Source organism: Pristiophorus japonicus, chromosome 20 (assembly GCF_044704955.1).
Source record: "Pristiophorus japonicus isolate sPriJap1 chromosome 20, sPriJap1.hap1, whole genome shotgun sequence".
NCBI classification, from domain to species: domain Eukaryota; kingdom Metazoa; phylum Chordata; class Chondrichthyes; family Pristiophoridae; genus Pristiophorus; species Pristiophorus japonicus.
Genome location: NC_091996.1, coordinates 24,257,630 through 24,283,277, shown reverse-complemented (window position 1 = coordinate 24,283,277; position 25,648 = coordinate 24,257,630). Strand labels below are relative to the sequence as shown.

The window sequence follows — 25,648 nt, the reverse complement described above, 5'->3', positions numbered from 1 at the left end:
TTCTCTGATATATTTGGCTGCTAGCTGGACTGCAAAACAAAGGGTTTTTTTTTTTCAGATGGAATATTTTGAACTTTTAGCAGCTGCCGGTTAGATATTTGAGATATTTCACAGAAAATGTGTTGCTCTCTGATTTCTTGCCTGTTAGCCTCTCTATATCTGTCAGGCTTGTTCACAATTCTCCCATTGTGCTTTGCTGCAGCACGACGCAGTGTTGAAAAGGATGCTGGAAAATAATCAGCCGCATTCAATATTATCTACCCAGCAACCAGATGTTTGACCAATATGGAATATTTATGTCATGACGCGTCTGGTCTTCCACAACTGTTAAAATGCAGAATTTAACAGGCAATGTGCCCCCAAAGGCAGCAATGGTTCTGTGTAAGAAAGAAATACTATTTTTGTATAGCACCTTGCACAGCCCTCTGGGGCAGAGAATTCCAAAGTTTCACCACCCTCTGAGTGAAGAAGTTTCTCCTCATCTCAGTCCTAAATGGCCGACCTCTTATTCTGAGACTGTGACCCCTTGTTCCAGACTCCCCAGCCAGGGGAAACATCCTCCCTGCATCTACACTGTCAAGCCCTGAAATAATGTTGTATGTTTAAATGAGATCATCTCCCATTCTTCTAAACTCTGGAGAATATAGGCCTAGTCTACTCGATCTCTCCTCATAGGACAATGCCCCCATCCCAGGAATCAGTCTGGTGAACCTTCGTTGCACTCCCTCTATGGTAAGTACATCTTTCCTTAGGTAAAGAGAGCAAAACTGTACACAATACTCCAGGTCTCACCAGGGCTCTATATAATTGCATGGCTTTATGAAAGGGAAATTGTTTTTTCTGTAAACCTGAATATACCTTGTGTAGCCACCAGAGGGGTCATCCCCTGGAGTCTCAAGGGATTCCACCATCTCTTGGGAGCACAGGTACTTAAGGAGGCCTCACTCACAGGCTGGAGAGGCACTCTGGTGACCTGCAATAAAAGACTACGGTCACACTTTACTTTGAGCTCACAGTATCCAGTCAGACTCTTTATTCATACATAACAGAAATCATGTTTGACAAATTTGTTTGAGTTTTTTGAGGATGTAATGAGCAAGGTGGATAAAGGGGAGCCAGTGGATGTGGTGTATTTAGAATCCCAGAAGGCATTCGATAAGATGCCACATAAAAGGTTACTGCACAAGATGAAAGCTCATGGGGTTGTGGGTAATATAATAGCATGGATAGAGGATTGCCTAATTGACAGAAAACAGAGAATCAGGATAAATGGGTAATTTTCCGGTTGGCAAACGGTAATTGGTGGGATGCCATAGGAATCGCTGCTGGGGCCTCAACTATTTACAATCTATATTAATGACTTGGATGGCACTCCCGGCCTGCAGGACCATCAGCAGGCCGGGGCCACTGGAGGGAGCAGCGTGTGGCGGTATACCACTGCAGGGAGCAGCGCGTGCTGCTGCAGGAGGGCGACGGCTGCGAAGCCAGGTCGCTGATTGCAGTGCGGGCAGGCACAGCAGGAGGGACGAAGGATCGGCAAAGAGTTTGTGGATGGAAGTGACCGGGGCCCAGGAGAGTCGTGAGTTTGGGGCTCAGAAGAGGCGAGGGCCCAGGGGCAGCACGGGCCATATGTGTGCGCACTTGGTCCGTGCAGCAGAGCTGGGTAATCCTTGCCACTGGACCAACACCTAGCTCTGTCAGGCCCGTGCGGTGGCTGGTGTGCAACGGCCACCCCACGTTAAAAAAAAAAATCCACGCACAGGCATCTTCCACCCTTCACAATGTAGTTCGGGACCTGGAATATTAGGTCCTTCATTGAAGCACCTGTGAGCTCATCCCTTTTTTTGGCGTGGAAGCAAGTCATCCTCGCTTCGAGGGACTGCCTATGATAATATAATTGCAGTAAGACGTCTTTACTCTTGTATTTGCAATTTTCCTCTCTGGTCTGTGGACTGATGTTGCAAATTGCAAACCTCAGTGGCTTTCAAGCCTGTGTTTGGCAGAGTCGTAACATGCAGTGGGTGGGAAATGCCATCAATAATGCACTGTGTGCACTTTCAGAGTAGAGTTCCCTGCTGGCTATTGAATGAGAGAATGGAAAGAAAGAACTCTGAGATTTTCTGCAAACAGTTTTTGCAAAAGAAACAGCACAGAAACACTTCAGGATAATTTTCCGATCCATCTCTTCCGGTCGGGAGTAGAGCTCGCAGGGAGCACAACTCGGAAAATTGGAGGCGAGCAGCTTGTGAATGTTTATGCCCGTTAAAATCAAAAGACAACTTGTATTTGTATAGTGCCTTCAACGTAGAAAAACATCCCAAGGTGCTCTGCGAAGGCGTTATCGCCAAAAATGGTTGTCGAGCCAAAGGAGGACATATTGGGAGGGATGACCAAAAGCTCGGTCAAAGATGCAGGATTTACAGGGGGGTGGGGGGGGGAAGTTTTCAGGAGAGAATTGCAGAGCTTATGACCCAGGCAGCTGAAGGTACGGCCGCCAATGGTGGAGCGACGAAAATCGGGGATGCGTAAGAGACCAGAATTGGGGGAGCGCAGAGATCTCGGAGGGCTGTGGGGCTGGAGGAGAATACAGAGATAGGGAGGGGCGAGGTCATGGAGGGATTTGAAAACAAGGATCATAATTTTAAAATCGAAATGTTTGAAGGAGACAGAGAGGGGTTGCTGAGGGAGGGAATTCCACAGTGTGGGGCCAGGAGGCTGAAGGCACAATGTGGTGGTTGTTGAACTAAACTAGAGGTGATCCAAAACTCGTCCATGTCGTAACTCGCACCAAGTCCCGTTCACTCATCACCCCTGTGCTCGCTGACCTACATTGGCTTCCGTTTAAGCAATGCCTCCGATTTCAAAATTCTCTTCCCTTATTTTCAAATCCCTCCATGGCCTCGTCCCTCCCTATCTCTGTAATCTCCTCCAGCCCCACAACCCCCCGAGATATCTGCGCTCCTCTAATTCTGCCCTCTTGAGCATCCCTGATTGTAATCACTCAACCAATGGTGGCCTGTCTTCTGTTGCCTCGGCCCCAAGCTCTGCAACTCCCTGCCTAAACCTCACCGCCTCTCTACCTCTCTTTCCTCCTTCAAGATGCTCCTTAAAACCTACCTCTTTGGCCAAGCTTTTGGTCACCTGCGCTAATTTCTCCTTATGCGGCTCGGTGTCAATTTTGTATCTCATAATATTCCTGTAAAGCGCCTTGGGATGTTTCACTACGTTAAAGGCGCTATATAAATACAAATTGTTGTTGAAGTGAATGGACAGGGAATCATTGGCTGTGCGCTCAGATTTTCCAAAGATACGCACTTCCCGATCACTGATGCCTACTGGCGGTGCTGCATCATGTATCCCAACTACTATCTAATAGTGGCTGGCTTTCTGAAACAAATTTTTTTCATGGCGGGAATTTATTCTAAGCACCATTCACAAAGTCATAGTTTGCTTCTGCTGTCGCCCTGCGTTGATACTTCAGTCTATTGTTGGATTTGCGGAACTATGCTCATAACCAGAAGAGATTCAAATTTCAGCCGTACTGCTTTCACAGATTCATAAGAAATAGGAGCAGGAGTAGGCCATTCGGCCCCTCGACCCTGCTCTGCCATTCAATAAGATCATGGCTGATCTTCTACCTCAACTCCACTTCCCTGCACTATCCCCATATCTCTTGATTCTCTTAATATCCAAAAGTCTATCGATCTCTGTCTTGAATGTACTCAACGACTGAGCCTCCACAGCCCTCTGGGGTTGAAAATTCCAAAGATTCACCATCCTCTGAATGAAGAAGTTTCTTTTCATTCAGCCCTAAATGGCCGACCCCTTATTCTGAGACTGTGACCCCTGGTTCTAGACTCCCCAGCCAGAGGAAACATCCTCCTTGCATCTATCTTGTCAAACCCTGTATATTTCAATGAGATTACCTCTCATTCTTCCAAACTCTAGAGAATATAGGCCTAGTCTACTCGAGCTTTCCTCATGGGACAATTCCCCCATCTCAGGAATCAGTTTGGTGAACCTTCGTAACACTCCCGCAATGGCAAGTATATCCTTCCTTCGGTAAGGAGACCAAAACTGTACACCATACTCCAGGTGCGGTCTCACCAGGGCCTTATATAATTGCAGTGAAGCACAGAAAGAGGCCATTCGACCTATCGTGCCTGTGCTATCCAATTAGCCGCACTCCTCTGCCCTTTGCTCATAGTCCTGCAAAGATTTCCTTTGGGGAGGTATTCTGCGGCCCATATCCGATCTTTCAAGTCCCCCTCACCCACCATGTCTGTCCCTGATGCGTTACATTGGCTCCTGATTACCCACCAGCTCAAATTTTAAAATTCTCATCTTTGTGTTTTACATCTCTTCCCCCTCCCGATCACTGTAACCTCCTTAGCCCTACATTCCATCCCCAAACTCTCTGCTCCTCCAACTCTGGCCTCTTGTCCAGACCGCCCCCCCCCCCCCCCCCCACATTGCTGCTAGGCCACATGCTATGGAATTCCCTCCCTGAAAACCTCTCCCATCTCCTCCACCTCTTTGAACAAGCGTGTGGTCAGGCCTCGAACAAGCGTGTGGTCAGGCCTCGAACAATCGCTCTCTCTGGTTCGGCCTCCGTTTGTTTTCCAGTGATGCCTCTGTGAAGCATGAGGATTTTTTTTCTATGCTAATGGTGCTATATCAGTGCAAGCGTTTGTTGTTGGCGGAGATGAAAGTGGGATGAAAGGCTATTCCCAGGTCGCGATCAGCCCGTGAGTGGCTGACTCAGCTGCAGAACAGGAGGCTTGGGAATGTAGCAGCCCATCTGTCTTGTTGGCTTTCGCTCGTGAGTGGGCCAGGAAGATCCTTAAGGTCTTTAGAGAGAATGGGAAGAGTAATTCCTCCTCCGGAAAGTTAAAAGGGAAAGGTCTGAAATAAAAGAATCAAATTGGCAAGCCCTTTTTCCTGTGCTCCGGGTAATTTTGTAAAATTGATTCTAGCTCTTATAATAAATGCCTCATCTTTATGAATGAAAATTATCCACACATTCATTTGATAGCATTAGCTGTTAAGAACTTTATAAACGGCATCTTGTGTTGTTTATCTCTCATTCAGGTCTCTCACGCTTTTGTGGGAGAGTAATTGCTTCCAGACATAATTATGTCATGCTGCACTTTCATATATTTAAATAAATGATTTCATTGACTGTCACCAAATGAGAGTTAAAATGGAAAATCCTTTTGGGCCAAAATTATAAAAACAATATTTGATTAAGTTGAAACGTGGTTGCAGTGAACCATTGCCCCAGTCGGGATGGGGCATGGATTGGCTGAAAAAGCACTTTTTGACCCTCATCCAGCCACCCATGTTCCTTTCAGTCACATCATTTGTGAGTATTTGTGGAAAATTGCTCTTTATTCCCCAGTGGCTGAGGTTTTCTTCAGTTCCAGTATTCCTGCCTTCATGTGTTGCTCATTTGATATACTTGTTAGAGTTGGAGGATGTATCGGACGCCTTGCATTCTCTGATGATGGGACCCATCCAAAGACAACTGAATCAGAGATAAATCACGGGCTGTTCAAAGAGAGACAAAAAGAAAGGAATGTGCTAAATAATGCTGGTGGAGAGCATGCTGACAATTAAAACTCAGACTAAACCTAAACCGTTAAACATAGCCAGTACTTAAATGCACAAAATCTCGGAGGCTTAAGTATGTCAGACTGCACGAATGTGGCTGTCGCACAGCATTGGGGAACTTTCCCAGATTTGAAATAGGATCGCTGTTTACGTGTAGGATTCCTTTTTATTAAAAAAAACCCCAAGACGATGCTTCCAACTGCAGCGTGACCGACAGTGAAGAGAAACGATGTCTGTGTGTCATCATGAAGCTCTGACATGGTTTTGCTTCTTTCCGATAAATCAAAATAGGTTTCAATAATGAGAACCATGGTTTGTGATATCACAGGCATGGAATGCAGAGGTCTGTCACAATAACCTCTAGTGGTGAGCTGACCCAAAGTGATTGATCATAGAGACAAGAGGCAAAAGACGGAAGGTACAGCGAGGGGGGAGGAGGGGAGGGGGGGGGGAGGGGGTGGGGGAGGGGAATGGAAATGGAAATAAAGGGCCACCAGGCATGATTATACAGTGGAACCCTGGTTTATGACTAGCATATGTCAGCCAGAGACCAGTGTCTCTCTGATCTCCAATTCTAACAGTTACACGTCTCATGCTCTCTCCCAGCCCAAAACATTTTTTAACAATGCGTTCATTTTTTTTTGCTGTTGTCATTTGTCTGTTTGTGCTTCTGGTGCAGATGCTGCCCTCTGTTACTGCCCAAGCGTCCTCCCCATGACATGAAGCAGAAGTTTACAATGCGGTGACAGCAGGAATCAATTGTAAAAGTTAGCCATGTGAAAAGCAATTGACATTATGAACAAATATGTTCGGTTATTCAAATTCTTATATATTTTTTTTATTATTCCCCGATGTTCTGCCCTTGCCCTTCGGAGGTGACCCACAGATGATTACATCAGGTCATGTATGTAGATTCCAAAATCATTTTATGCTTCCACAGTGCTTTTCGCTGTGGCTCAGTGGATATCACTCTCGCCCCTGGGTCAGAAGGTTACGGGTTCAAGTCCCGCTCCAGGGACTTGAGCACATAAATCTAGGCTGACACTCCAGTGCAGTGCTGAGGGAGTGCTGTCTTTCAGATGAGACGTTAAACCGAGGCTCCTTCTGCCCTCTCGGGTGGATGTTAAAGATCCCACGGCACTATTTTGAAGACGAGCAGGGGAGTTATCCCCGGTGTCCTGGGCCAATATTTATCCCTCAAGCAACATAACAAAAACAGATTATCTGGTCATTATCACATTGCCATTTGTGGGAGCTTGTTGTGCGCAAATTGGTTGCCGTGTTTCCCACATTACAACAGTGACTACACTCCAAAAGTATTTCATTGGCTGAAAAGCATTTTGGGACGTCTGGTGGTCGTGAAAAGCGCGATATAAATGCAAAACACTCATTCATTCAATATTCAAGGTCAAAATACCTTTAATTCTGCGTTTGTGAGTAGTCAACTGCCTCAGCATTCTTAAACGCATGTAAAATTTGTTAATGGGGTGACATTTCCTGGTCCTGCGACTGTGCATATTGGATCATAGGAACAAGAGGAGGCCATTCAGCCACGCGTACCAGTTCCGCCGCCCAATTGGAACATGGCTGATCTGTATCTTAACTCCATCTACCCGCCTTGGTTCCATATTCCTTAATCGCCTTGCCTGACAAAAATCTATCAATCTCTGTTTTGAAATTTTCAATTGACCCAACCTTCTCCTCAGCCTCAACATTTGGAAGGGGTGGGTTTCAGATTTCCATTCATCATAGGCAGTCCCTCGGAATCGAGGAAGACTTGCTTCCACTCCTGAAGTGAGTTCTTTGGTGGCTGAACAGTCCAATACGGGAGCCACAGACTCTGTCACAGGTGGGACAGATAGTTGTTGAGGGAAGGGGTGGGCGGGACTGGTTTGCCGCACGCTCTTTCCGCTGCCTGCGCTTGATTTCTGCACGCTCTCGCCCTCCCGGATGCACTTCCTCCACTTAGGGCGGTCTTGGGCCAGGGACTCCCAGGCGTCAGGGGGGATGTTGCACTTTATCAGCGAGGCTTTGAGGGTGTCCCTGTAGCGTTTCCGCTGCCCACCTTTGGTTCATTTGCCATGAGGGAGCTCCGAGTAGACACTTCCACTACCCTTTGTGTGAAGCCGTGATTTCTGGCATCACCCCTGAATGGCCTCATTCGAAAATTAAGATTTTGCCCTTTGGTTCTGGACTGCCCCAACAGAAGAAATAGTTTCTCTCTCTCTCTCTCTCTCTCTCTCTCTCTCTCTCTCTCTACCCTATCAATTTCTTTAAACACCTCAATTAGATTACCCCTTAATTCTCTTTACTCCACTCCCGTTCATCCATTGCCTTGTGCTCGCTGACCTACATTGGCCCCTGGTTAAACAACGCCTCGATTTTAAAATTCCCATTCTTGTTTCTCAGCCTGTATAACCACGGCTTCTGTAAACTGATCGGAGAATGCCATGAACAGCAGGGCTGTCTGGACAGTGGCTTGCAGCCCTGACCAATTCCTCGGGCTGAAAGGGGATGCTTTGTCGCGGGCTAGTGTTAGATCGAGGGGGAGGGAAGAAGTTAAGAAAATGCTGAACACTCGAATGGAGAAAAGTGCCTCATGGGTGAGAAGATCTTGGACATGCTTGGTTGCTCATTGTTGCCCTGACCAAATGCAACTTCCTATTTGCTTAGGAGCAGAAGGAGGACACACAGTCAAGGAACCAAACTTCCAATTCCTGGCTCATTGAACACTGTAACTGAACTTTCCTAGCAAGTCAGCCAGATGTATCTTGTGCATAAAACTGCAGTTTGGACTGCTTTGAAGACCAAGATGATTGTAAAATAAGTACAATGTTTATGTGATATGTATCTTTGAAATAATTGATTCTCTTCCCTTCCCGCTAACGCCCCCCGCCACACTGTGACCTGTTCTAACCTTTCAACTGAGTATTTCAACAACAAAAATGTGCATTTATAACAGCACTTTTAAAACATCCCAAGGCAGGAATGTTGGCAAAAAAATTTTGACACCGAGCCACAGGAGGAGATATTGGAGGTCAAAGAGTGTTTTAAAGGAGGACAGAGAGGTGGAAAGGTTTAGGGAGGGAGTTCCAGAGCTTATTCCAGAAAGGTACATGCAGAAGCCAAGCGTCGAAAACAAAATTCATCAGTGTTGAGGTGGAAAGACTTGCATTTATATAGCGCCTTTCACGACCACCGGATGTCCCAAATCGCTTTACAGCCAATGAAGTACTTTTTGGCGTGTAGTCACTGTTGCAATGTAGTAAACATGGCAGCCAATTTGTGCACAGCAAGCTCCCACAAACAGCAATGGGATAATGACCAGATAATCTGTTTTTGTTATGTTGGTGGAGGGATAAATATTGTCCAGGACACCGGGAATAACTCCCCTGCTTTTCTTCGAAATAGTGCCATGGGATCTTTTATGTCCACCTGAGAGGGCAGACGGGGCCTCGGTTTAACGTCTCATCTGAAAGGCGGCACCTCCGACAGTGCAGCACTGCACTGGAGTGTCAGAAGCAAAGGGAGACAATGTGCAATAACTAAACATGAAAATGTAAAAAAAAAAAGCAATTACGCCATCTAAACATCTAAAGCAAGAACAGAAAATGCTTAGGGATAGGCGAAATGTTCATCAGTATCTGAAAAGAAAAAAAGACTAGTTAACGTTGCTTTTGGAGATCTTTTTCAGGATGGTTAATGGAAGAGAGAGCCCCCCATGTACATCCCTTAAAATCTATAATGTATAATCACGTTGCTCTGTACGTCATGCACTCCTTATTTGGGCATTGTCATCCAGTCATGCCTCTAGATGGTGCCTCAGTAGCACTTTCCCCTTGTAAAGCTTCCTGGCACACTTGAAGCTGCACACCTTTACCACTAGATGGATGCACATATGGAGCAGATCCTCACGTCTAAACCTGCTGCACGTACTCCAGGCAAATTCGCTTCGTCCTGACTTTCGGTGAGTCCCATCAGGGGTGATCCACACGTTAGAAAGAGTTATTATTAATGGCCCGGATTTTCCGGGGCCTGTGTGTGTGCGTGTGTGTACGCGGCTGTAAATGCTTCGCTAGTTTCAGGTTGCTGCAGCCGCAAAAACCCGCCCGGAACTTGCGATCTGTCAAGCTTAATAGAATCCACTTGCGTGGGAAATGGCCATTATCGGGTGGAGAGTTGGGCTATTTGCCCAACTACTGCCCAGCGCATGTCTATAAAACGCTTATGCTTGGTAAAAGCAGGTGTAGGGCTGCCTTTTACCAGTGTAAGGGTTTTTAAATAAACATTGAAATATTTTTTTTAAATCATTTAAACATTCTAAAACCTTTAAAATGTGTTTGTTATTTTTGGCCCCTTTAAAAATGTTTAAATCTATTTATCAAAAATTACATTTTTGTTCTAAATGTTTAATTAAATTGTATTTGAATGAATTTTAAACGTGGTTATTTTTATTTAGGTTGTGTGTAAATGTATTTTTTATGTGATTCCTATTATGCCTCTAGGGATTCTGTACGTAAATGGAATTCCCATCAGCATAATGGGAATCCCCCTTTTTGATTGGCTGGGTCGACCCATGTGATCCCAGGGATGCTTGCGAACCGCCTGCACCCTTGGGATACGTGGGCCTTTACGCAGGCGTACACCTGCAGGCCCAGGACCGCAATAGTCCGAAGATACGGAGGCAGTGGGTAGGTGCGTACCTTTCTTGCGGATCGGAGGCATTCGCCAGCGGGAAGCCTCCGACCACCGTGTCAGGGCCAATATCATTTCATTTTTGTGATGGTGGGATGATGCGGTTTAATTACCTCTACCTGCCGGTTAATATTTCTGACCGACCCGGTGCATGTATCTGTTATAAATAGAGAGCCATGTTGTTTTTGAGCTGCGCTCTGTGAATGCTAGGTTTTGTTTTTACAATTTGTTCCCAGGATACGGCAAGGCCACTTTTATTACCCATCCCAGCTGCCCTGAGAAGGTATTGATGAAGCCACCTGCTTTATCCTGGATGGTGTCAAGCTTCTCGAGTGTTGCAGCTACACACATGAAAGCAGGTGGTGAACATTTCATCACCCGCCTGGCTTAAGCCTTGTAGATGGGGGGGGGGGGAGCAGTTAGTGAAAGGCCAAGAGGTGACCCACCCGTTCTATTTTAAACAACCTCCGCTCTGTTCGTTGACCCGTGGTGTTGATATGGGTGGTCCCTGTTCTGTCCTTAGATGCTCTGACAATGACTCCACGAGGCAATGTGTTGTACTTGAACTGTAGTGACCGTAGTCCTTTATTTGTTAACTCCAGAGTGAGGATCACACCTGATGGCCTGCCTTTTATACTAGGCCAGGCACACCTGTACAGGTAACCTGCAAGCCTCCCACTGCTGTGCCCTCTGGTGGCACACCTTGTAATAGTACCAACAGTAGCCCTGTAGGATACATGACAGTCCAGTTAATCCTCCGCTCAGTGGTGACGCCCCCACCACCACAACCTATACCCCCAAGATGCTGATATTTGGGGACTCGTAGATAGTGATGTCGTCCAAGGGCAGAGGCTTGGCCAGGTGTTTTTTTATTTTTTTTTATTTTTTAAAATAAATTCGTAGCCAATCATTCCAATTCTTTGTCAAATCACAAACGCCAGAGGTCACCTTGCACATGCCAAGGATCACTCTGCGCCAATGCTCTTAGCCAAAAGGCCTAGAGCCACTGCACCGTTCCTGGAAGTACTGCAATACCAGGTTCGTGCCATGGAGGTGGATGGGTCAGGTCCCCCACACACCTCCGTGGAGGTGGATGGGTCAACCCACCCCACCCACCTCCTGTTTCAAAAATGCAAGCATATACCTTCCTGACCAGGGAGAAACCACCAGGAGGTCATGGTGGCTGGTCAGGTTAGTTATGCATGATCTTAGCCAAAAGGCCGAGAAGCGAAAATCGTCACTGCTCGCACTTTCGTGGCATGAATATTAGCTGTCCCTCCCTCGTCAGTCCAGGCTTGGATGTTGTCTCAACCCTGCAGTTGGCTGGCTTGAACTGCTTCGCACCTGTGAGTAGAAAAGGTACAGGGGATACAAAGCATCTTTCCCTATTTAATCTTCTAACCGACCATTTAGCTGATGTTCATGGCTGATGGAAAATCTACTTATTGGTCAACTAGGCCAGCACCATTCCCACAATGCCCCGCAGCATGTTTTGTTGGGGGAGGGGACGGCAATGCTTGAAGAAAAATATCCCCAGACACAAACCAAAGAATAAAGGACGCTGCAGTTAGTGCCATGCAGTAACTTTTTTTTTGGACAAGTCCTGATGGTGCAACTCACTCCAAGTCTGATTCTCACCAGTATTTTCTCCCGCAAGGAGGAGCAAATGGCAACTTTCCACTCTGTTGTGTGGGAACATTTTTGCGGACAAAGATATTGAGAGAAAAGGGTGCGTGAGGAAGTGCTCGTGACCCAAGTGCTCCTGTAAAATTAACTTTTTATCCTTGCTGTCCACTGAGGGTGAAATGTAGCCTGATGAAGAAAATTGGAATTTTCTTTTCAGACTTTCACTATTTTGGTTCAAACCGTAGTAGATCTTAGATGTGTTTTCATGGCAGCCATTTTGAAATCAGTGTGCAAGTCCTTTTTAACTGGCACTTTGGACCTGTAGCTAGATGGTGGGCACTATTCCTAGAGCTGTGTAGAAATTCCCGTCTCTGTGAACATACCGGTTACAGATGGTGAAAAAACTTGATTGCAAAGCACTTTTTTCATTATTTGTTCCAGGGGATGCGAGTATGTGAGGCACGACATGTCAATTTGTTGGGAAAACAGCATTAGTGTTCTACTGCAAAGTTTTCCATCCTGTCGTCGAGTACCTTGATGCATGAATAGTGTAGGATCAGACGTTTTATTCTTACCACAAGAAAGAACAAGTTTGCATTTATACAACAAGAAGCAACCTTTCAACCTGTCTTTACAGGAACATTCAAAGCAGTCTGCATACAGTTATAGACTTTGAAGCAACTCTTTTGAATAAATACACACTACTCTGATGATGAATCCATGAATACTCCCAGATTCAGTGGCCTCGGGAGTCCTGGGACCCTGCTAGAAACGTGGCCAAGTGAAACACCTGGCCACCCTTGCACCAGACCAGACTCGAAGACGCCATGCCAAAGGGGGTCATTTGCATATCCAGGGCGGATTGATAATGCCTGCCATATCATCTGACCCAGTGTGGCCTTTGAAGTCCTCTTGGGGGCCCAACTCGACTGAAGACAAGAATTATTTTTGAAAATGCTCAACTCCCATACCATTTGATGTTGGAAAAGGTAGCCAGTCCCCTTCAAGCTCGACTATCTCATTGTCGTAAAGGTTTGAGGCCTAACACCAGGTTTCCATTGGCATGATTTCCACTGAGGCCTTTCAAGGGGATAAAAGGAGGAATTTCCAGTCAGGCTTGGGAACACTGCCCTGCCCCCACCCCCCCCCCCCCCCAACCCCGCTACTCCACCCCACCTATGCCTCATTGATGTAGGTAGTGGGTGAAAGATCTGCTCAGGGCACCATACCCAACTGTAACTCAAAGGTGCAGTTTAAATGGGGCAGCGACCTTGTAGAGTGTGTCAGCTGTGGTTCAGTGGGTAGCACATTCGCCTCTGGAGTCAGAGTTGTGGGTTCAAGTCCCACTCCAGGGACTTGAGCACAAAAATATAGGCGGACACTCCAGTGCCGCACTGTCGGAGGTGCCGTCTTTCGGATGAGACGTTAAACCGAGGCCCCGTCTGCTCTCTCAGGTGGACGTAAAAGGTCCCATGGCACTAATTCAAAGAAGAGCAGGGGAGTTATCCCTGGTGTCCTGGCCAATATTTAGCCCACAATCAATATAACAAAAAAACAGATTATCTAGTCATTATCACGTTGCTGTTTGCTGTGCACAAAATTGTCTGCTGCGTTTCCTACATTGCAACAGTGACCACGCTCCAAAACTACTTTATTGACTGTAAAGCACTTTGAAACATCCGGTGGTCACGAAAGGCCTTTCTTTTAGAGCCAGGTTCCAGTCTATATTCTCACGCACCCACCCCCTGAGCTGAAATGGGACTTATGGCCTCTCCCAACCAAGGAATTTTGGGGTGTCCATTTTTTTTAATTCTTGTTGGTGGGACACATTGGTCCTCAATATGTCATGGCACAAGATCTGTGTACCATGGGTCTGTGCGCAGAATTCTGTACTCAAGTTCCCAGACTTGGTTACGTTGGAATGTACAGGACTGGAAGAGACCACTGTGGTCCACCTTGTTAGGGGAGTGGGGAGCCGGAACCACGCACTATGCTTACAGGTAAGAGAGGGCAACAATGAGTGAAATATTTCAGGTCATTGTCAGATATCTCCTAGTTACCAAAAGCAACGTTGCCAAAGGGAGGAAAAGCAATGTGTGAGGAGGACACACAAAATCTGCAAAGGGACATAGACAGGCTAAATGAATGGGCAAAAATTTGGCAGATGGAGTATAATGTTGGAAAGTGTGAAGTCATGCACTTTGGTAGAAAAAAATCAAAGAGTAAGTTATTATTTAAATGGAGAAAGATTACAAAGTGCTGCAGTACAACAGGCCCTGGGGGTACTTGTGCATGAAACACAAAAGGATAGTATGCGGGTACAGCAAGTGATCAGGAAGGCCAATGGAATCTTGGCCTTTATTGCAAAAGGGATAGAAACATAGAAACATAGAAAATAGGTGCAGGAGCAGGCCATTCAGCCCTTCTAGCCTGCACCGCCATTCAACGAGTTCATGGCTGAACATGAAACTTCAGTACCCACTTCCTGCTTTCACGCCATACCCCTTAATCCCCCGAGTAGTAAGGACTTCATCTAACTCCCTTTTGAATATATTTAGTGAATTGGCCTCAACTACTTCCTGTGGTAGAGAATTCCACAGGTTCACCACTCTCTGGGTGAAGAAGTTTCTCCTTATCTCGGTCCTAAATGGCTTACCCCTTATCCTTAGACTGTGACCCCTGGTTCTGGACTTCCCCAACATTGGGAACATTCTTCCTGCATCCAACCTGTCCAAACCCGTCAGAATTTTAAACGTTTCTATGAGGTCCCCTCTCACTCTTCTGAACTCCAGTGAATACAAGCCCAGTTGATCCAGTCTTTCTTGATAGGTCAGTCCCACCATCCCGGGAATCAGTCTGGTGAATCTTCGCTGCACTCCCTCAATAGCAAGAATGTCCTTCCTCAAGTTAGGAGACCAAAACTGTACACAATACTCCAGGTGTGGCCTCACCAAGGCCCTGTACAACTGTAGCAACACCTCCCTGCCCCTGTACTCAAATCCCCTCGCTATGAAGGCCAACATGCCATTTGCTTTCTTAACCGCCTGCTGTACCTGCATGCCAACCTTCAATGACTGATGTACCATGACACCCAGGTCTCGTTGCACCTTCCCTTTTCCTAATCTGTCACCATTCAGATAATAGTCTGTCTCTCTGTTTTTACCACCAAAGTGGATAACCTCACATTCATCCACATTATACTTCATCTGCCACGCATTTGCCCACTCACCTAACCTATCCAAGTCACTCTGTAGCCTCATAGCATCCTCCTCGCAGCTCACACTACCATCCAACTTAGTGTCATCCGCAAATTTTGAGATACTACATTTAATCCCCTCGTCTAAATCATTAATGTACAATGTAAACAGCTGGGGCCCCAGCACAGAACCCTGCGGTACCCCACTAGTCACTGCCTGCCATTCCGAAAAGTACCCATTTACTCCTACTCTTTGCTTCCTGTCTGACAACCAGTTCTCAATCCACGTCAGCACACTACCCCCAATCCCATGTGCTTTAACTTTGCACATTAATCTCCTGTGTGGGACCTTGTCGAAAGCCTTCTGAAAGTCCAAATATACCACATCAACTGGTACTCCTTTGTCCACTTTATTGGAAACATCCTCAAAAAATTCCAGAAGATTTGTCAAGCATGATCTCCCTTTCACAAATCCATGCTGACTTGGACCTATCATGTCACCATTTTCCAAATGCGCTGCTATGACATCCTTAATAATTGATTCCATCATTTTACCCACTACTGAGGTCAGGCTGCTTTCTCTCTCCCTCCTTTTTTAAAAAGTGGGGTTACATTGGCTACCCTCCACTCGATAGGAACTGATCCAGAGTCAATGGAATGTTGGAAAATGACTGTCAATGCATCCGCTATTTCCAAGGCCACCTCCTTAAGTACTCTGGGATGCAGTCCATCAGGCCCTGGGGATTTATCGGCCTTCAATCCCATCAATTTCCCCAACACAATTTCCCGACTAATAAAGATTTCCCTCAGTTCCTCCTCCTTAATAGACCCTCTGACCACTTTTATATCCGGAAGGTTGTTTGTGTCCTCCTTAGTGAATACTGAACCAAAGTACTTGTTCAATTGGTCTGCCATTTCTTTGTTCCCCGTTATGACTTCCCCTGATTCTGACTGCAGGGGACCTACGTTTGTCTTTACTAACCTTTTTCTCTTTACATACCTATAGAAACTTTTGCAATCCGCCTTAATGTTCCCTGCAAGCTTCTTCTCGTACTCCATTTTCCCTGCCCTAATCAAACCCTTTGTCCTCCTCTGCTGAGTTCTAAATTTCTCCCAGTCCCCAGGTTCGCTGCTATCTCTGGCCAATTTGTATGCCATTTCCTTGGCTTTAATACTATCCCTGATTTCCCTAGATAGCCACGGTTGAGCCACCTTCCCTTTTTTATTTTTACGCCAGACAGGAATGTACAATTGTTGTAATTCATCCATGCGTTCTCTAAATGTCTGCCATTGCCCATCCACAGTCAACCCCTTAAGTATCATTAGCCAATCTATCTTAGCCAATTCATGCCTCATACCTTCAAAGTTACCCTTCTTTAAGTTCTGGACCATGGTCTCTGAATTAACTGTTTCATTCTCCATCCTAATGCAGAATTCCACCATATTATGGTCACTCTTCCCCAAGGGGCCTCGCACAATGAGATTGCTAATTAATCCTCTCTCATTACACAACACCCAGTCTAAGATGGCCTCCCCCCTAGTTGGTTCCTCGACATATTGGTCTAGAAAACCATCCCTTATGCATTCCAGGAAATCCTCCTCCACCGTATTGCTTCCAGTTTGGCTAGCCCAATCTATGTGCATATTAAAGTCACCCATTATAACTGCTGCACCTTTATTGCATGCACTCCTAATTTCCTGTTTGATGCCCTCCCCAACATCACTACTACTGTTTGGAGGCCTGTACACAACTCCCACTAACGATTTTTGCCCTTTAGTGTTCTGCAGCTCTACCCATATAGATTCCACATCATCCAAGCTAATGTCTTTCCTAACTATTGCATTAATCTCCTCTTTAACCAGCAATGCTACCCCACCTCCTTTTCCTTTTATTCTATCCTTCCTGAATGTTGAATACCCCTGGATGTTGAGTTCCCAGCCCTGATCATCCTGGAGCCACGTCTCCGTAATCCCAATCACATCATATTTGTTAACATCTATTTGCACAGTTAATTCATCCACCTTATTGCGGATACTCCTTGCATTAAGACACAAAGCCTTCAGGCTTGCTTTTTTAACACCCTTTGTCCTTTTAGAATTTTGCTGTACAGTGGCCCTTTTTGTATAGGGATGGAGTATAAAAGCAGGGAAGTCTTACTCCAGTTCTACAGGGTATTGGTGAGGCCACACCTGGAATACTACGTGCAGTTTCGGTTTCCATATTTACAAAAGGATATACTTGCCTTGGAGGCAGTTCAGAGAAGGTTCACTAGGCTGATTCTGGAGATGAGGGGGTTGATTTATGAGGAAAGGTTGAGTAGGTTGGGCCTCTACTCATTGGAATTCAGAAGAATGAGAAGTGATCTTTCTGAAATGTATAAGATTATGAGGGGGCTTGACAATGTGGATGCAGAGAGGATGATTCCACCGATAGGGGAGACTAGAACTAGAGGGCATGAACTTAAAACTGAGATGAGGAGGAATTTTTTCTCAAAGGGTTGTAAATCTGTGGAATTCGCTGCCTCAGAGAGCTGTGGGAGCTGGGACATTGAATAAATTTAAGACAGAAATAGACAGTTTCTTAAACGATAGGGGAATAAGGAGTTAATGGGGAGCGGGCAGGGAAGTGGAGCTGAGTCCATGATCAGATCGGCCATGATCTTATTAAATGGCGGAGCAGACTCGAGGGGCCGTATGGCCTACTCCTGCTCCTATTTCTTATGTTCTTCTGCATAGAGACTTGCAACTGGGCTTTCACCTGAGACTGGAAAGCGAGTAAATAATAAATATCCAGAAGTGTTTGTTAACACAGTGACACTGACTAATATCTGTCCATGTTCTCATCCCGGTTTACAAATCCATCCATGGCCTCGCCCCTCACTATCTCTGTAATCTCCTCCAGCCCCACAATCCCCAAAATATCTGCGCTCCTCAAATTCTGCCCTCTTGAGCATCCCTGATTCTAATCGCTCCACCATCGGTGGCCGTGTCTTCAGCTGCCTCGGCCCCAAGCTCTGGAACTCCCTCCCTAAACCTGTCTGCTTCTTTACCTCTCTTTTCTCATTAAGACATTCCTTGAAACCCAACTCTGTAACGGGGGGTGTGGGGTGTTGTGTTGTGTTCTCTATGAGGGAGTCAGGTTCCCTTCTGACCAACTTGAGTGGTTTTGAATTGCACCCCCTCCCTTGCGTTCTGTACTCTGGATTTATTTGTGTGGTGGGTGGGGGGGGGGCGGTGACAAAAGTGCAGAGGACACTGGTTTGATGCAAAGAACTTTGTTTTTATTACAGTCAGGGTAATACAGACCTACTACTCTAGTAAGAAAATACAAGGCCAAACTTACAATCACTCTAACAAAGAATACAAGAAAAGGTAAAAGGTCAAACTTACAATCACTCTAATAAAGTACCATACACTACACATTCAAAGGGGGTTGCAGTAAAATGATACCTCCCACCTCCCAATACCTAATTCTAGCTAGGTTAGACTCCAGGGTGGCAGGGACTTGTGCTTACCAATGCTTTTGATAGTTAATGGTAGATGGTGGTGTTCTTCCTTCCTTCAGGACTTCAAGACTTCGAGGCTGGAGAAGTTAGTTTTTCCACTGTCACGTTGGTTTCTCTCCTTGTCTTGATGAGGTAGTAGCGACCACCTCTCTCCCCCACTAACCTCTGTTGAAAACGGGCAGTTATACGATTTCAGTGTTCTAATCTTGCCGCCCAATCTGTTCACAATCCTTTGTATAATTTTGGCAGGCTTGGTTCTTCTTTGTAATATTTTGTCGGGCTCGTTAAAGTTGATATGTCTTGGGTGGGTTGATCTTCGAAATACTGTTTCCTGATGGAAAAATTAGTTTGGTAATTGCAATGTCCTTTTGTACTTGGTCTTTCGCATACAGGCTGGATTGGGCCTCTTTGTGATATATATGCTGAAAATGGTTTGTCCAGACCCATGTTGATGGGGAGCTATCTCTGGGTGATACTGTGATGGTAATGTCTCTTGTGCAGGAAGAATTCCAAATACTCTTTCTTCCAGACAGGTTAACTCAGTCCTGACACCCAGACAGTTCCAATGATCAAGTGGGCTTCTTTTATTCCCTAGGGTCCGCCCACAGGCTTGAATTTGTCTTGTAAAAGTTCATAATTCTATTAAAGTTCGTAGTTTCTTCCATGAGCACTTTAGAGTTCCAAACTTTTCGGTAGATAGTCCGAAATTAAATTTCCTTTCGAATGAGCCCAAACACAGGGGATCTCTTGTGAATTTTGCTCTTTCCAACTCTTTGACCAAGCTTTTGGTCATCTGCCGTAATTTCTTCTTGTGCGGCTCGGTGTCAAATGTATTTGTTTTATCTTATAACACTCGTGCGAAGCGCCTTGGGACGTTTTACTACATGAAACGCGCTATATAAAAACAAGTTGTCATTGTTATAAATTCATTAATCCAGTGACACATAAGTTAAACTTGAATAGAACCTTGGTTAGACCAAGTACCGTGCGCAGTTCTGATCTCCATATTGTACCAAGGATATAGAACCACTGGAGAAGGTGCAGAAAAGATTTACAAGGACGATAGCAGAACTGAGTGGATATAACTCTCAGGAGTGGTTGAACAGGCTGGTGCTCATTTCTCTCAAACAGAAGGCTGAGGGGTGACCTAATAGAAGTCATTAAAATTATGAAAGGATTTGAGAAGGTAGACGTAAAGAAAATGTTTCCATTTATGGGGGAGATCAAATTTAGAGGCCATAAATATAAGATAGTCACTAATAAATCCAATCAGGAATTCAGGAGAAACATCTTTACCCAGAGAATGGTTAGAATGTGGAACTCGCTACCACGGAGTTTTTGAGGCGAATAGTATAGGTGTATTTAAGGGGAAAGCTGGACAAGCACATGAGGGACAAAGGAATAGAAGGATATGTTGATAGAGTTGGACGAAGAGCGGTGGGAGTAGGCTCATGTGGAGCATAAACATAGAAAATAGGTGCAGGAGTAGGCCATGCGGCCCTTCGAGCCTGCACCACCATTCAATAAGATCATGGCTGAACATGCAACTTCAGTACCCCATTCCTGCTTTCTCTCCATACCCCTTGATCCCTTTAGCTGTAAGGGTCACATCTAACTCCCTTTTGAATATATCTAATGAACTGGCCTCAACAACTTTCTGTGGTAGAGAATTACACAGGTTCACAATTCTCTGGGTGAAGAAGTTTCTCCTCATCTCGGTCCTAAATGGCTTACCCCTTATCCTTAGACTGTGACCCTGGTTCTGGACTTCCCCAACATCGGGAACATTCTTCCTGCATCTAACCTGTCCAATCCTGTCAGAATTTTATGAGATTCCCTCTCATTCTTCTAAATTCCAGTGAATATAAGCCTAGTCGATCCAGTCTAAACACCGATTATAGCCCAGTTCGGCTGAATGGCCTGTTTCCGTGCGGTAGATTCTACTGTATGTGATAGGTACCATAACAGCAACAGGGACGTAAGAACATAAGACCATAAGAAATAGGAGCAGGAGTAGGCCATTCAGCCCATTGAGCCTGCTCCGCCATTCAATAAGATCAAGGCTGATCTGATCATGGACTCAGTTCCACTTTCCCGCCTGCTCCCCATAACCCTTTGCTCCTTTATCGCTCAAAAATCTGTCTATCTCTGCCTTAAATATTTTCAAAGACCCAGCCTCCACAGTTCTCTGGGGCAGAGAATTCCATAGATTTATAACCCTTTGAGAGAAGAAATTCCTCCTCATCTCAGTTTTAAATGGGCGGCCCCTTATTCTGAGACTATATCCCCCTAGTTTTAGTTCCCCCTCGGAGTGGAAATGTCCTCTCTGCATCCATCTTGTTGAGCGCTCTCATTATCTTAATTATTCAAAAAGATCACCCCACATTCATCTGAACTCCAATGAGTAGAGGCCCAACCTGCTCAACCTTTCTTCATCAGTAAACCCCCTCATCTCCAGAATCAACCGAGTGAACCTTTTCTGAACAGCCTCCAATGCAAGTATATCCTTCCTTAAATACGGAGATCAAAACTGTACGCAGTACTCTAGCTGTGGCCTTACCAATACCCTGTACAGTTGTAGCAGGACTGCTCTGCTTTTATACTCTCCCCCTTGCAATAAAGGCCTAAATTTCATTTGATTTCCTGATTACTTGCTGTACCTGCATAAAAACATTTTGTGTTTCATGCACAAGGACCCCCAGGTCCCTCCGTACTGCTGCACTTTGCAATTTTTTTCCATTTAAATTGTAATTTGCTTTTCTATTTTTACTGCCAAAGTGGATAACCTCACTTTTTCCCACATTATATTTCATCTGCCAAATTTTTGCCCACTCACTTAGCCTGTCTATATCCCTCTACAGATTTTTTGTGTCCTTCTCACAGTTTGCTTTCCCACCCATCTTTGTATCATCAGCAAACTTGGCTACATTACACTCGGTCCCTTCATCCAAATCATTAATATAGATTGTAAATAGTTGAGGCCCCAGCACTGATCCCTGCAGCACCCCACTAGTTACTGTTTGCCAACCGGAAAATGACCCATTTATCCCGAATCTCTGATTTCTGTTCGTCAGCCAATCCAACATCCATGCTAAAATATTACCCCCTACCCCATGAACTTTTATCTTGTGCAGTAACCTTTTATGTGGCACCTTATCGAATGCCTTCTGGAAATCCAAATACACCACATCCACTCGTTCCCCCTATGCATCATCATCATAGGCAGTTCCTCGGAATCGAGGAAGACTTGCTTCCACTCTTAAATTGGGTCCTTAGGTGACTGTACAGTCCAATACTCGAACCACAGTCCCTGTCATAGATGGGATAGATAGTCATTGAGAGAAAGGGTGGGCGGGGAGTCTAGTTTGCCACACGCTCTTTCCGCTGCCTGTGCTTGTTTTCTGCATGCTCTTGGCGACGAGACTCAAGGTGCTCAGCGCCCTCCCGGATGCACTTCTTCCACTTAGGACGGTCTTTGGCCAGGGACTCCCTGGTGTCAGTGGGGATGTTGCACTTTTTCAGGGAGGCTTTGCGGGTGTAAGGGGATAAAAAATGGTCAGTCGAGTGGAAACAGACCGATGGTCAAGAATGGAGATACTGAAGGTAGTGAAGTGATCTGACATGTAAAGTGGTCCAGATTAAGAGGGCGTATCAGTATTAGGAGATTCTGAGGAATCAGGAGTTCTTCTGTCTTACGGTATGGATTGTAATATTGACCGATTATGTATAACCCACTTATGTATGTAAAGCTCGCTCATACACTTGCTTACATTGGGTTAGTAAGAGGGGAATAGCGAAGCCTGATGGGTAATGAAGCATCTGTTGGATTAACCTTAGAACACTCATTCAGTACAGAACAAGGACACAAATGTTTGGGAACATATTGACTGGTGGTTTTAACTCGAGTTCTTGGGAGAGGGATAAGTCGGCACCACCCTGGGAAGCAAGGTCAATCAACACGTCCTGAGAAACTGAGGCAAAGTTGACACCATGGGAGATGGACAGGTGGGGGGGGAACCACTCTGAGCAGTTGGCCAATTGGTGGTTTTGTGGGAGGGTTGCACGCCTCGAAAAACTGAATAATTTTAATTGTAAAACCTCTGATCGGGGAAGTGTTACCGAGCATGTTCGAATAAAACCGGTTAACCGAGGTTTTGTCTGAGTGATTCCGTGGTCGCTATATAATACGGACAGGTGTTGATTCCTTATATCAGTCGTCTTTGTCCCTGTAACGTTTCCTCTGCCCACTTTTGGCTCGTTTGCCATGAAGGAGTTCCGAGTAGAGCGCTTGCTTTGGGACTTTCATGTCTGGCATGCGAACGATGTGGCCTGCCCAGCGGAGCTGATCAAGTGTGGTCAATGCTTCAATGCTGGGGATGTTGGGCTGGTCAAGGATGCTAACGTTGGTGCGTCTGTCCTCCCAGGGGATTTGTAGGATCTTGTGGAGGCATTGTTGGTCGTATTTCTCCAGCGACTTGAGGTGTCTACTGTACATGGTCCATGTCTCTGAGCCATACAGGAGGGCGGGTATTACTACAGCACTGTAGACCATGAGCTTGGTGGCAGTTTTGAGGGCCTGGTCTTCAAACACTCTTTTCCTCAGGCGGCCGAAGGCTGCACTGGCGCACTGGAGGCGGTATTGGATCTCATCATCAATGCCTGCTCTTGTTGATAAGAGGCTCCTGAGGTTTGGGAAATGGTCCACGTTGTCCAGGGCCGGGCCATGGATCTTGATGACTGGGGGGGCAGTGCTGTGCGGCGAGGACAGGTTGGTGGAGGACCTTTGTCTTACGCATCCTTATGCACCCTGTTCATTATATCCTCAAACTTGTAGTTATAACATAATAAAAATGACAATACGCTTCCCATAGGAGAGAAAGGATCGAGCCATAGTAGAAAAGTTCCAAGCGATAACAAAAAGCATTGTCAAAAATGTAGGCTTGAGAAGACTTTTAAAGGAGGGAGTAGAGGGACCATGGAGAAGTAAGGAGGGATTTCCAGAGTGGTAGGACCTGGATGGTTAAAATTACTGGTAACACTCGGGGGGCAGGCGGGGGGGCGAAGAAGAGAGAAAGAGGGGTGCACTGCAACCTTTAGATTCATCACATCCATGCTGAAATTTATGTCATGAAATTCTTGCTCTTAACCATACAATGTTAAATCTGGTAGATGGTTAATTAGCTGAATATCGCTACAGCATAACTGATCACTTAGAACTGATTGTGATTATAAGGAGCAGATAAAATCAACGTGAATGGACAAGTCCAAGTGGATCTCCGTGTGCCAACAGGAAAGCAGACAATTCAGAGGGATATACTTTGAATTAAATACATATTTCAGCGAGGAAAATAAACCCCGAGGAAAATTGCATACGAATGAAATGAGTTCATTGAGCTGCAAAACCTTTCCAAGTACAGTAAGTATGTACAGATTCAAGTTGTAGTATAATATAAGTAGTGAAGTTATGCTAAACCTGTATCGAACCTTGGTTCGACCACATTTGTGCAATTCTGGTCGCTATATTATAAAAAAGGCTTTAGAGACACTGGAAAAGTTGCAGAGAAGGTTTACAAGGATGATACCAGAAATGCGAGGGTATACCTATCAGGAAAGGATGAACAGGCTGGGTCTCTTTTCTCTTGGAAAAAAGGCGGCTGAGGGGTGATCTATTTGAGGTCTTTAAAATCATGAAAGGTTTTGATCGAGTAGATAGAGGGAGAATGTTTCCATTGTGGGGAAGAGCATAACTAGAGGCCGTCAATATAAGATAGTCACCAAGAAATCCAGTCGGGAATTCAGCTGAAAATTCTTTACCCAGAGAGTGTGGAACTCGCAACCACAGGGAGTGATTGAAGCAAATAGTATCGATGCATTTAAGGGGTGGTTAGATGAGCACATGAGGGAGAAGGGAATAGAGGGTTATGCTCCACTACAAAAGCAAAATACTGCGGATGCTGGACTCTGGAATAAAAACAGAAAATGCTGGAAATCTCAGCGGGTCAGGCAGCATCTGTGGAGAGGAAGCAGAGTTAACCTTTCGGGTCTGTGACCCTTCGTCAGAAGGTTATGCTGATAGAGTTAGATGAGGGAAGACTGGAGGAGGCTCGAGTGGAGCATAAACACCGACATGGACTGGTTGGGCCGAATGGCCTGTTTCTGCGCCGTATATCCTACGTAAACAGAAATAATGAAAAGTAGAATTTGCAGAGAAACAAGTGAGGTGGACTTCTTGCCGTTGTCGAGTTATGGAGCAATACTGCTTTCTGTCCTCACTCATAGAATTATGATGATGCTATTGTAGGAGCGGAAAAAGTGGCTAATGTGCCACATTTCATTCGGAAACAACTGGACTGCCAACTGATTGTAATGTCGTTGTGCAGATCTTGGCTTCCATCTCACAGCCTCTGAAGAGCATTCTTGAGACATTTGTGTTTCCCGCAGCAGCCCGTTCTTGCGGCCTCTCCGAATGAGAATTTGCACTGAATTACTCCGAGATGTGTGCTGTGCACCTGCGACCACCGAGAAGTGCCTCACTGCTTAAGGAAAGAAAATAATTTCTTCCCACCAGTCGGTATTTGTTCCGAACCTAGGTGCCAAGTGAAAAAGTGAGTCGTATGCTCACACACTGCACTGCCTAGTCCGACAAGAAAAAAGAATAAAGGCTTTCTCGTGAAGTGCCTTTACTAAATACTTTTTAATTACAATTGGGGATATAAAAACTTCATTTGTTTTGCTAAGCAACCAGCACTTTTCAGATTTCTCCCACAGGAGGAAAAATAAATTCCAGCACACTAGTAACTGGAATACGATTTGTACTGCAGCCATACGAAATATCATGAGCAGGATCCAGCACGCACCACCCTCATTTTAACATGGCCTTGAATGCCAAGAATTTACATGGTGTAAGGCGGTACGTACTGTAGTGAATGCAACATGAAAATGTTGCAAATTGAGGTCCAATCATCATCATCTTTTGTATGTTGGTAGCAAATCAAATGTCAATAACTAAGTC

The 25,648-nt window shown here is 45.4% G+C and overlaps 1 protein-coding gene, 1 long non-coding RNA gene and 1 pseudogene across 6 annotated transcripts in view; 1 reads left to right on the top strand and 2 right to left on the bottom strand.

Annotated features, from left to right (window-relative positions):
• Positions 1 to 25,648, top strand: part of LOC139232442 (ras-specific guanine nucleotide-releasing factor RalGPS1-like) — a 1,066,646-nt gene that overhangs the window by 697,165 nt on the left and 343,833 nt on the right. The gene's annotated exons all lie outside the window — the stretch shown is intronic.
• The window catches only part of LOC139232440 (uncharacterized), a 32,401-nt gene continuing 11,780 nt past the window's right edge, over positions 5,028 to 25,648 (bottom strand). The window contains exon 2 of the long non-coding RNA XR_011588006.1: positions 5,028 to 5,550. This is a non-coding gene — a long non-coding RNA (uncharacterized lncRNA). The remainder of the gene's footprint in view (positions 5,551 to 25,648) is intronic.
• Positions 11,310 to 11,540, bottom strand: LOC139233228 (U2 spliceosomal RNA; annotated as a pseudogene).